The sequence below is a fragment of the Pleurodeles waltl genome, chromosome 1_1 (genome assembly GCF_031143425.1).
Source record: "Pleurodeles waltl isolate 20211129_DDA chromosome 1_1, aPleWal1.hap1.20221129, whole genome shotgun sequence".
In the NCBI taxonomy this organism is placed as follows: Eukaryota; Metazoa; Chordata; class Amphibia; order Caudata; family Salamandridae; genus Pleurodeles; species Pleurodeles waltl.
Window position 1 is genome coordinate 255476992 of NC_090436.1, and position 13106 is coordinate 255490097.

General features: G+C 46.6%; 1 protein-coding gene across 2 annotated transcripts in view; it reads right to left on the minus strand.

Moving 5' to 3' along the window:
• Window positions 1-13106, minus strand: part of PAIP1 (poly(A) binding protein interacting protein 1) — a 456675-nt gene that overhangs the window by 381858 nt on the left and 61711 nt on the right. The gene's annotated exons all lie outside the window — the stretch shown is intronic.

The following is a 13106-nucleotide window of genomic DNA, read 5'->3' on the forward strand; positions in this document are numbered from 1 at the left end:
TGCATCCTGGAGCAGATGATGTACGTCACCGAATTCGGACGATCTTAAATGATCTGTGCTAAATTGGAACACAATTATTCAAGCACTGTCAGCAAGATCTTGCAGACCGTATCTCACAATACATGCCAATACCTTTCTAAATGGCAACAGGTACTGACCAAAAGAAGTGCGATACCGCCAGTAGAAAACATTAGTTTACCAAATGCTTCAATACACTGTCAGGAGGAGTTGTAAAGAAAGATTTCGGGCTCAGCCTGTTCACAGATGCCTGGACAAATAGGCCTTCGGGTGTAGAATGTTGAGTAGGGAAGGCAGGGTCTCCTGGGGGGCTGTGGCTTCTAACCACTTGTCTATTTACCAGCAGGCAAAAGCAAGTTTTGACACAGGTGCACATGAATGCACCTCTGAAAGCTTCACTGAAAAGAAGAAGCAATTCTGTACATGTCTGCCCAGGCTGCAGCTCGTTACATCATGAACTCAGTAGATGGTAGCTATATGTCCAAAGCTGCACACCAGATGGCCACAGAAAAAGATGCTAATTTTTCTGTTGAGGGTCTGAGCGGATCAACCCAGTGTCTGGGAAGGTGACCAGTCCAATGGCCTTCTGCAAGTCCATACAAAGATTGTCATCATAATATTGGTCCTCGTCCCAATCATCTCTATTGTCATCGTCTAGATCATGGGTACTCGCAAACATTTGCCCAGGGGCCAAAAGTTTTGGTTTGTGATGTGCCTGGGGGCCGCATTGATGCCAGGGCGGTCAGGTGGGGTGACTAGGGGGATTGGTGGCAAGATAAGTGTAGGGGAAGCAAAGGATATACATCTAGTGGGTGAAATAAACAATGGGAAACCAGAAAACCTGGAATTAATCCCGGCTTACCCACTTTTCCAAATTTTGTTATCCTAGGCAATTGTTTAGTGTCACTTTCCCTCCTTTTTCTGCATTATCACATTTAAGATGACCTCGAAATACATGATTCATGGTGAGCGCTGCACAAAACCTGCTTCTATGTTTGATTTAATAATCTATAATGTTGTTTATGTGTGATAGGAACCCGGCCCACCCATAAAGTGCACATACCAAGTGACTTGCCTCTTTAATTTACTATTGGTGGTGTTCTCAGGGTAAGGGAAATAATTAATGTTTCCAAATTTATGTTTGAAAACTATCACTTTAAAATGAATACATCTCAATGCACTGATAAAATAAGTTGTACTAAGGCGAAAAGGTTCTGCATGTTAACTAAATACACTTAATTTTGAAGAGACTGTCTTAGTTTTACACTTATGCTACAATATTTTTTAAAATGAAGGCGTTTCTAAAGTGCAGGAGGCCCTAGTTACTTCCTTTCTTGATCACCAATTAAGTTCGAAATAAATGATTGTGTGTGTATTTAATATTTTTGTGGAGTCGAGCTAACAGCTGCCCAGTGCTCCTGTTGCCCGAGTGGCCGCATGTAAAGGTCAGAGGGGCCGCATGTGGCCCGCAGGCCGTACTTTGAGTATCCCTGGTCTAGATCATGCTGCCCTTGATCAGAGTTTGATCCAAACAGGTTTTATAGATAGACTAACAGGGTAGTATCCTCTCAAAGTCTAAATGACGCTGGACCGGTTCAGTTGTGACTTGCACATGACATGACTTCTGTCAAGGTCAGGCTGGATTCAATTTGAAATCAGATAATGCCATTGGCCCTTTCTCCGGCTTTGATGTGGCAGGAACCGATGTGGACTGTGGCGCATGGTTAGGAGTCAGATCAGTAGTCAGGGCAGATCCCGGAGCTTGGGTTTGCGAGTCACAAATGACTGAGAAAGAGAATCAGACTTGGGGCCTCCTCAGCTCTGTGAAGCCCAAAAGGCACACCAGAGGGAGCCAGAAAGGTGCCAAAAATCTACAAAATGGTCTCATTGAAAGCCTCTATCTGCTGCAGTGTCACGGGGAGTAAGAGAGGGGTGGGTGGCTCCTTGCCAGGAAAAGGGGCACACCTACTGTGAGAAACTGCTTCTACTGACTTGAACCTCCTCTCCGCTGTACCCTCTCCACTCCAGAATGGTGGACGCCAAAGTGTGTGGCACAATCGGACAAGGCCTGGACTGGGGACTACTGACCAACACTAGAACTGGACTAGGAGCGCAAGTGAGTATGGGGATCCACCCTCCCCCTTTATGCGACTGGTATCTGGGCAAGGCCTTAACAGTGGTGCTCCTGGGGGGTGGGGTGCTATACCTAGTCATGCTACCCACCTAAAGTCTGGTGAAGCAAGCGGGCCCCACTTAACTGTAAAGACACGTGGAAACCACCCTGGTAGTGTTACCCGCATTGCCTCAACATCTTTACTCAACACTGCTGTCCGATTGCATCCCCATGGGCTATGACAAACCTACACCTCATAGGTGCTTGGTGCAAAATCCTCCACAGGGTAACCCATCCCCATCCCAACTATTGCGAGAATCCTGAACTACCAGACTGGTAAATAATGCTGCAGGAAGCCGGGAAAAAGGGTATATCACCTACCAATTGCACTGCATAATGATTTTCCCCAGACTACACCAATCGTGTACAAAGACTCTGGAAAACGAAACTCAAGGCAATGTACAATATGTGTTGATGCTCCCAGCAAGACTTCAGGTTATCCACAAATCTAAAACCATATTCGTAGACACCCCCGAGTTGGCTTAGGAGTGGGCATTAGAACAATGACTTTCGCAGTGCAACCCACCACCCATATAGAGGTCGGGGTAAGGGGCTGAAGGACATCAAGGGACCCTATCTGAGATTAAGATAAGCCCTCAACCAAATGCTGGACTCTCCCCAAGATGAGGCCAAGCCTTCAACCAAATGTAGGAAATCATAGAGAGCCACAGCCAAACCTTGCTGCCAGGTTCCTTCTCTAACTCAAGATGACCTGAAATCAGACCAGTGACTCCGCTGAGTGGCAACAGAAACACTTGCCGACCAAAGCTCTGGACCAGGAGACATCATCTTGAGTGTGGAGTATTCTTTTAGACTTGCATCTCAGTTTGCTTTATCTTGTTCTGAGGGGTGGGACACCAGATACTTCTGTGGTTAAGTGTGTGGTGACGCCCGCCTTTTATAAGGAATATGCTGATATCCTGGCACCTCGCCTTCTTGAGGTTTACGCTGAAGTGCTTGAAGGTGTCCTCCCGCCTCCGCTCCAAGAAGCTCTTATAGTGCCAATTTTAAAACTCATGAAGGACCCTAGTAGGTGTGACTCTTATCGCCCGCTCTCGCTCAGACAGACACCAAGATATTGGCTAAACTCATTGCCACAAGTCTGCAGCCCCTGCTTCCCTCCCTGATACTGCCGGACCAATCGAGTTTTGTGCCGGGTTGCTCGACTTCGTATAATCTTCGTACATTCTTTGCGATTTCTCATATGATCAGGCCTAAGGATCGTGCGGAGGCGGTCTTTTTAGATGCTGCAAAGGCGTTTGACTCGTTGGCCTGGTTCACTCTCCTGGCTAGGGTATGACTTAGCGCCAGATTCCTGCAGCTGATCCGGTTGCTGTATTCCAAGCAGTCTGCTCGACTGAGGGTTAATGGGTTGCTTTCGGATCCTTTTCCGATTGCTAGGGGAACTCGTCAGGGGTGCCCTCTTTCACCACTACTTTTTACGGTGGCTATGGAACCCCTTGCGGCACGTTTACGTCAGCATCATAATCAAAAGGGGTTAGCGCTCTGGCAGCACCCTGTTCTAATCTCTCTCTACGCGGATGATGTTGCACTGTATGTCCGTGATCCACAGCTTCATCTTAACGCTCTGCTGGATGAGGTTGTGCACTTTAGCAGGACCTCCGGGATTACGATAAATTGGTATAGATCAGTAGTGCTGCCCTTATCTGATGCTACTGTGCGATGCCCCTCTGGCTACCCTCTGTGTTGGGCGGACGGACTAGTGTGGTATCTGGCTGAGCAGGAAGGTGGATGAGCTGTGGTCAGCTAACTATGATACGGCGGTTACGTGGGTGGAGGAAATGATAGCAGTTTTGGTGTTCGCTGCCCGGCCGCATTCCGATAGCCAAGATGGTGGTACTGCCCAAGTTTTTGTACCGCTTTGTTAACCTGCCTCTTGTTCTTACTGCTAGCTTTTTGAGATGGCTCAGCTCCTTACTTGTGTCCCTTGTGTGGGCCTGGAAACAGCCCAGAATCGTATGGGAAACTCAGACTTTGCGGTTCGAGCGGGGTGGACTGGCGGCCCCAGATCTGGAACTTTATTATTATTGTGCACAGGCCCATTTTGTTTATTTATGGCTGCACCCGGTTCGTTCCCGCATTTGGCTCCTGAATCTGACTCGGTGTGGCCGGATGGATTGGGTGGCGGGGTCGGTGGGCCACCTTGGCCCCGTCGACATAGCATAGATACTGTGGCATGCTCGGCGTGGGCCTGGACTTGTTTGCTGCAGCGGGCTGGGCTGCGAAAACTACTTGCGCCGTTGATGTGAGACATAGCGGGTCTGCCCCGTTGGAAGATGGCCAGCTGTCTGAGCGACTCTGGGAGTTGGATATGACCACACTTGGATCTTGGTTTCCAGAGGGAACCGTTGCCTCCTTGGAGACTGCTTAGGGTGACCACGGTGAATCTGCAATTTATCGCCTATTATTTTTCGGAGTGCGGGGCTTGCTGCAGGAGCGATTCCCCTGCCTTGTTCGGCGCTGGAGTTGTTGTATAGGGCGCCGTCTGCCCACCAACTTATCACGTTTTTGTATGTTTGTTTGCAAAATACGGAACCTTTTGCAGACTCCAAGGCTCAAGCGTGTTGGGAGGCGGATTAGGAGTTCCCATTTCAGAGGAGAAGTGGCGTTATTGTTGCGCCCAGATGCGGGGACCTTCCCCTAATTATAGACTCTACCTCATACATTTCAATTTCTCACAGCGTCTCTATTATACACCTAGACGCTTGAAGAAAATGGGTTTAAAGGAGGATGCTCGCTGTGAACTCTGTTCGGCGTTGGAGGCGGGCTTTCTGCATTTGGCGTGGGACTGCGGGGCGCTGCGTGAATATTTGTCTGAGGTGCTGTGTGTGCTTGATAAGATGACGGGACTGGGGCAGCCACGCACTCCTGTGATGGGGATTCTGGGGTATGTAAAGGAGGTCCCCTCAACTTTTAGACGGCTGGTGGGATTGTTGTTGCTGCTTGCAAAGCGCATGATGGCGATGTGCTGGGGCCGGGGGCAAACGCACCGATGTGCTGAGTGGCTGACTAATGCTGCATATTGTCAGGAGCAGCTGGTGACATATTGGGCATTGATGCTGGAGGGCTCCTGCCCACACAATACCTGGTCCCCCTTGATGACTTATCTTACAGGCCGTGCCCAGGGCGGTGATTAGTTCTTCAGGTCTCCCCCCCAGACCATTCAGTGGAGCTTGACCTCCTCTGGAGGCGTTGGAAGTGTGTGGTGGGGGATTGTTGGGGGGGGGGCACAAATGTTCAACAGGGTTTAACCAGTTTCAACCGTCTTGAATTACAGTTAAGTTCTTGTTATTTCACACACCACAACACTCACCACTATACCAAGAGTAATCTCACTCTTGACTAACAGAATGTCTTATTATTGTTGGCAGATCGGTGTGGACTGCACACAATTTCCCTCTCCTTCCTAATATGGGCTTCTTCACTTTAATAGCATGGAAAGTCAATGGCCTCAACTACTGTATTCAGCGAGTGATGGTACTCCACTTTGCCAAACATCTTGACCCTGCCATCCTGCTGCAGCAGGAAGCTCATCTGCTGGGCACCAACTGCTCCTTCCTGGCACACCATGGATACAACAGAATCTACAATGCAGTACACACACACAAATGCATGGACCGGTGGTGCTCCTTAACAGAATGAGTCTGGACCATATGGGATGGTATGTGGTCGAGGGCACCTTGGAAGGCAGTCTACATCACCTGATTACTTATTCCACCCAACTTGATTAGCCATACTATGCATGACCGAGGTCAGAGGACTTCCACCTCCCTTAAGGCCTCAGCTTTTAAGGGGGGGCGGGGGGACTTCAATCATATTCTTATCCCCAATCATAGCCCAAGAATCTGACCACTGCTCAGATGCCCAGCTCTGCAATGGCCTAACCAAATTCTGTTGTGTTTGGTACCAAACACTGTTCTTTCTAACCCTAAACATGATGCACATGTTTTGGATTAAAAAGTAGAAGCACAGGTGGCACACTTAGAGGGTGCCAACCGAGGTAAGAGGCAAGAGGCTGAAGACCTCGCCTTCAACTAACTCCTAGCAGGCAATCTGCATACATACTCTAGTGCCTGGATAGCCTTCGGGGGCACCTGTGCTCTACAAATCCAAAACATAATATGTAATGACTTACCTTTAGTAGCAATCTTTCTGGTAGAGACTATCTAACCACAGATCCCTCACCTTCTATATATTTCCCAGGCATCAAACTGGACCATGAACCTTTTCCAGAAGTACCTGTGTGCGCCAGTAGGTGGCTCCATGGAGCTCTGTACTGGCACCATTCTGCTCTGGAAATGACAGGAGGAGCCTATATAGGTGCCACTTCGGTGCACCGAGTTGCTTTCAAAGCTGTCTGCGCCCCAAGATGCAGAGTCCAAGAAGCCAATTGGATGTGATCAGTGTGCAGATCCCTAAACTTGGGGGGTCTTCGTATTGGGTATACTCCCGTTCACATAATGGGGAAAATGAACAGGTCAATAAGTAATCTATAGTTAGATAGACTTTCTACCAGAAAGAGCTCCCCCAAAGATAAGTAAGTAGTTCTTCTAATAGACTTTTAACCACAAATTCTTCAGCTTTTGAATAAATACCAAAGCCGTACCTATTTGTAGGATGATCAGTCAATGGACTCAAAATAATAAATCCTGTAGGACCGAGCAGGCGAACTGCCCTCCTTGGTGAACCTGGATGTCCAGACAGTAGTGTTTTGTGAATGTATGGAGTAACACGCACATAGCCCGGGAGATGTTCAGAACATAAACTGTTTGCCAAAGCAGTAAGAGCAGCTTTGTTTTAGTGAAATGAACTAGCAGTCTACCCGGATGGTGCTCTTTGGCCAGTGCACAGAAGAACAATGCAGAACATGATCCAGCTGGAGATGGCCTCTTTCTGCATTGCCTTGACATTTTTCGATCCATTAAACCAGAAAAACAGGGTGATCGTCGACCTGTTGCTCTATGGTATGACTGATTTAAAAGCTCAGTGCTCTTTTGATGTCCAAATGGCAGAGTCTCTCCTCCTGAGAGGGGTGAGATGGAGCGCTGAGCCCTGGCAGGGTGATAGTTTGACTAACATGGAATAGTGTCATTACTCAGCAGATTAACACAGTGCTTGAAGCTCACTTACATGCATCGCCAATGTTATGGCGATGAGACAAACAGTCTTGAGGGTGAGAAGCCTCAAGGGCAGCTGTGGAGCGGCTCAAAAGGAGGACACATCAAATATGCGAGGACCAAGTTAAGATCCCACTGTGGCATGGCAAAGAGTTAGGGAGGAAACAGATTTTATAGGCCTTCCAAAAAGCACACAGCACAACCGGTAATTTAAATAATGAGGGCTGATCCGACAATGGAAAAAAGGTTGAAAGAGCTGAAAAATACCCTTTAGCAGTGCCTTGAGCAAAGCCTTGCCAGCAAAGAACAAAGCAAACAACAAAACATCAGCTAACTTTGTCTGGAGAGGGTCTGTATGCAGCACCAAGCCACAAATTTCTCTGTGGCAGGCTAAATAGTTTTTGTAGCGTGGCACACCTGGCTACCAAGTCGACTCAACTAGCTCCAGAGGAAAGTAGAAGGTTCCAATCTTCAAGCATGGAGGTGGAAATTGCGAAGGCCTAGGTTCAGAATCCTGCCTAGTTGCTGCAACAGCTGATGCTCCCAGAAAGGCAGCCTGGTCAGACGCTCTTATCTAGGAGCTCTGGATACCATACTCCCCGTACCCAATCAGGATTGACCAGGCCCAAGTCATCATAGTGGCCCAAATCTTCATAACTTGGGGCAGAAGAGCCATCAGTGGTAAGGCATACAGAAGCCCCAAGTTCCACCCTAAGAGGAATGCATTTCCGAGGTACCGATGCCTTGGAAACTCTGACACACAATACTACTGACATTGTGCACTCTTGACAGAGGCAAATATATCAAGCCATTCTTGGAAGAGACCCTGCGCCACCTCCAGGTGCAACTCCCATTCGTGATACACTAGTCATCAAAAGCGGAGTTGGTCCGTTCCGACATGCCTCGATTGTCCCGACATTTCTAGATGAACAGGGCCTCCTGACATTAGGTCCTTGACAACCTTGCCTTATTTTTTGCAATACCACATGGCGGAGGTGATGTCTGTAAGCACCTGTACTAGCCCCACTAAATGGACAGTAGAAAGCCTTTCAACGTCAAGCAGATGGCCCTCCGATCCAGAGGGTTAAGGTGGAGCCAGAACTCTACCAGAGACCTCTGATCTTCACCTATCCAAGCTGACGTCCCAACCCAGGAGTGACCCTTCGGTCACCACTGGCAGCTCCAGGTAGAGTAGGAAGAAGGGTCTGCTGCTGACCCAATTGTAGTCCAGTAGCCACCACTGCAGATCTTTTGCAGTCTCCTCTGAAATTTGGACGTTGTCAGAGAGGAGCCCTTGATGTTGAGCCGACCAAGGCTTCAGATCTCACTGCAGTGCTCGCATATGCCACTTGACGTGCCTGGCCAGCAGGATACAGGAGGCCATCAATTACAGCATCATCAGAGTCAACCTTACTGAAATCCAGGACAGAGGCTGAAAGATTTAGATCATACCTTGAATGTCTCAAACTTTCCTTTCCACGACTAAAGCATATAACAGTGTCATTCCAATGAAGGGAAGCTTCTGGCGAGGAGTCAGATGTGACTTTGGCAAGTTGATAGGATGACAGGAGGTTCGTTGTAGTCTGAAGGTGGCTGACTACTGCCTGAGACGAGCATGTCTTCAACAGCCAGAACTCGAGGTAGGGGGAAAAGATTGGGACTGATTAATTCCAAAGATGTCCTGCTACCACCACTACCACGTTTGTGAATACTCAAGGTGTGCTGGTGAGATCTAAAGGGAACACAGCATACTGAAAATGCTCCTGTTCCACCATAACCGGCAGGTACTGCCATCAGGCCTGCAGGATGGAGATATGACAATGGGCATATGACAGACCTCATGCCACCATCCAATCTCCAGAGTCAAGGACAAACCAGACCTGGGCCAGGGTGAGCTTTCCAAATTTGTCCTTTCAGAGGAAGGCACTGAAAGGGTAAAAGTCTAAGTTAGGACGAAGGTCTCCATACTTCTTTGGCACCGGAAAGTAGCGGGAATAACAACCAAGACTGTCTTCTGGCGCTGCAGTCTCTCCATAGCCCCTTTGCCCAAAAAATGCTTGCACTTCCTGCCGTGAGATGGCCAGATGGTCCCCCATCAATTGGTCTAGGGGCTGGTGGATGATGGAGTGGAGTAGCTATGATGGGTAGGGTATATCCCTACTCAAAAAGCTGCAAGATTCACCTGTATGATTTTATAGCCTGCCAACCCAGCAAAAATCGTTTGATCCTGCTTCCAACTGGGTGACTGTGCTCCAGTAAGAGCCAGTGGGGCCGCGATGGGAGGCAGTGTGGGTTTCAGAGCACTAAGCTGACTGGCTCATTGACCCTGACAAGGGGTTCAGTGGGTGCCATGGTCTCAGCATCAATACTGCAGGTCATCTTGCTGAGGCTGAAGTGACTGCCGGTATGCGGTCTGTCTGGTGAAACCACCATTGGAAAGGGAGAGCTGTCGAGGCAGGGCAGATAAGCTAAGAAAGCCTGTTGTGTCCATGCTTTCTTTGAACCGCTCCGGAGTACAATCACTCGTCACAAAAAGATGAGTCCTGTCAAAGAGCATTTCCATTAGGGACACGAACCATCAGTCAAAGTTTTATAAAAAAAACAGGCCAAAAGTGTGTGGGGAGGTGGGTACTGCAACAAGAAGCCTAGCTTCCTTCAGAGGTGCCACTGTCTGCTCTGGGTGGGGTAGGGAGAGGGGTCTGCTGCTGACCCAATTTTAGTCCAGTAGCCACCACTGCAGATCTTTTGCAGTCTCCTTTGGAAGGGAGATTAGGAGGTATGGTGACACCCTTGCACCTTCTCAGGAGTTCGGGATAGGCGAAAAGGGGCCGAGTTCCATTTGGATTTGTAATGTTTTTTACTTAGACTTTGCCTACAAAAGCTCCACATGTTATTTCCAGAGCAGAATGGCATCAGTGTTGAGCCACATCACTCCAGCTACAGGCTGCTGGAAAAGTTTTTGGATCCAGTCTGACTCCTGGGGAATATTTAAAAAGGGAGGAATCTGCAGTTAGAAGTCTCTATCATAAAGAAAACGTTACGGCTACAATATAAACAGAAAACGAAAGTGTGTGTGTTAGGACCAAAATATTATCCCAAATATTTAATATTGTTGAGCGATACACTCATACAAAGCCTGAGAAGTGGTTAAGGGAGACAGATGCAAGGTCTCTTGACTCAATACTGGTGGTGGACCAAAACTTGGATGCTGCACTGGGACAGAATGGGTTATTGCTTCAAGGTGACCAACTAGCGAAGCAGGTGTATACGAAACACATTAGGTACCTGTAACAACAGCTCTCCGGTGTATATATTTTTCATAGATTTACATGGTTGACTTAGTCCCAGTCGTCAGGCTGGGAATCCCCAGTAGTTTAAAAGCAGGGTCAAAACAACTGTAAACCTTGGATAAGTTATTTATTAGTTTATTCAAAAGAACCCAAACTTAAAAATATGAGGTGAATGCACTGAGCAATTTCATTCATTGTAGAGACCATCATAGCTCAGATTTTTAACGCTCAAGGATGAAAGATACCAAGAAGTCAGCCTCCAACTAGAAGGTGGGCGAGTGGCATATGCAAGACACAAAGGCTTAAGAAATGAAGTTACAGGTAAGTTGCTTGTTTCCTCTCCAGCGCTGGATCTTTCATTTATTCATATGCTTGAATTAGAATAGTTAGGAAGCAGAATCCGACTCACCTTATTTTAAGATGTTGCACAGAACTACTTTTACAACTGAAGAACCTGCTAGTGCATCCATATCCAAGTAGTGCTTGGTACATAAATGCTGCTCTTCATTGTACCCGGCAGACATGTCATGCAAAGGCACTTCTGCATACAATGTGGAAACACATCTTGTTAAGTGCAGTAACTTTTTCCTTTCTACAGTATGCTCACCTTTTTGTGGCAGAACACAATGCAGACTGACAGCCAGCTTGACAGTTGAGACTTAGGGCGAGACTTGACCCTTACAGGGTAGCAACAGAACACAAAAATCTGGTCAGTGGGTAAGGTATAATTTAAGATATTTGTGCACATCACTGAGATCTTTTGGAATTGGAGACAGGATTTAGAACAAAAGATACAGACTGTAACTGGCTCAATTGGGTACAAATGATATAGACAATGACTGGCTTAATAAGGTGGACTTCTTAGCATGAAATTTGTATTTGGACGCATTATCACCTTCTTCTTGGGGAACAGAAGGGTGTCCTTATGCATGCAAGTAACTCATCCTTCATTAAGAGTAAAGACAGGAAGCAGCAGTTTTCAAAGAGATAAACCGCAACTCCGACTTGTGAATAGGTTCAAACGGTGGTGCCACGAGGCAGCTAAGAACGGTGTTCAGTTCCCAAGAAGTGGCAGCCGCCAATGTTCTTTTAATTTTACTTCAAGTGGTTTGTTAATTTTCTCTACTCAACATTTGCTTTTTGTCATGTTGAGCAACCCATTGGTCAGAGGTGGCTGCTTGCCACTGTAACCAGTAAAACCTCAGCATGCCCCCTATGCTGTTACGGAGTCATGGGTACCTAAATCCATTCATTTGATTGAGTGGGTGGTACCTGCCTTCTTCCCAAGTCCAAAAGGAGTCTTGTTTAACTGAGTTGCTGTAAATGAGATGGTATCTGAAGCTGTACACTAACCAGCTGGGACTGAAAGTTAGTCTGTAATTATAGAGGTCAAGAGGTGCCTCTATTCACGAATTAGTACATGCTTGCAGTGCTTCTATTTCCTTTGCATTCATTAGTAGAATTAATGTTTCCAGTGATTCATCCAATAATGCTCAAAAAAGTTATTATCTGAGAATAGCTTTTGAATGATCATGGAGTGAATGAAAATGCTACTTGCTACAGTTCTCCAGGCATTCGTTTTTCTTTTTTTTTCTTTTACGGATTCACACACTTGATCATTTCCAGTTTTTCAAGCTGAAAGTCGCCCCACCGTGATTATTCATTAGCGCTGAAGTTAAACTGCCATAAAAATACACAGAAAAAGGGTTTGTGTTATTAGCCCAATTACTTTATTTGAGACAATCTGAAGTCCAACCAATAGGATGAAAGTTCACTCTGTATGCCGCCAAACATGATTTTGTACTGCTCCTTGCTTCAATGCAAGCGCCTTTCAGAGCTCTGTTCAGAACCCTTCTACTACAACAAGCATTCAAAACATCTGCCACTAGGAACTGATCACTTCAGACACTTCTATTCAGGGTTGCTGCTTTGGGGTCTAACTCCATGTTTTTGGGGGATTTTGCCACCTTAGCTGAATCTTCTAAGAACATGAGGATGCTTTAGATGTGAAGGGTGACTGAACACCCTCCTCAAGAGGAATCGTTTCATGAAATAAAAAAGCAAATCAAGTGGCAATGATATGGAATAGTGTGTGGCTCAAAGATCAATGATACGGACTGATTCAAGCATCTGAATATCTGTAAGATCCATTGCTGGAATACTCTGCTTTGAGCCCTGATTGAGCAAAACATGTCCCCATAACAGTGCTTGTCTACCATTATCTGTTTGCTGTGTCAGTCAAGTCTAGTAAAGATTTTAGGAAAGTATATTTTTGTAGGAACTCAATGCCCGATTGAAGTTTTAATTTTCCTATAAGTGTTCAGCTATTTCATATTCAAGGTGCCATTTTTGTTTTCAACACAGAACGTTTGAGAAATGTTCAGCTTTTGCTTAAGTTTTCTTATTTGGAGGTGGAAAAAAGTCCTTCGGATTTATTTTTTTTAACAGCAGTCCCCTTGTGAATGTTTGCCCTTACTGTTTTTTTAT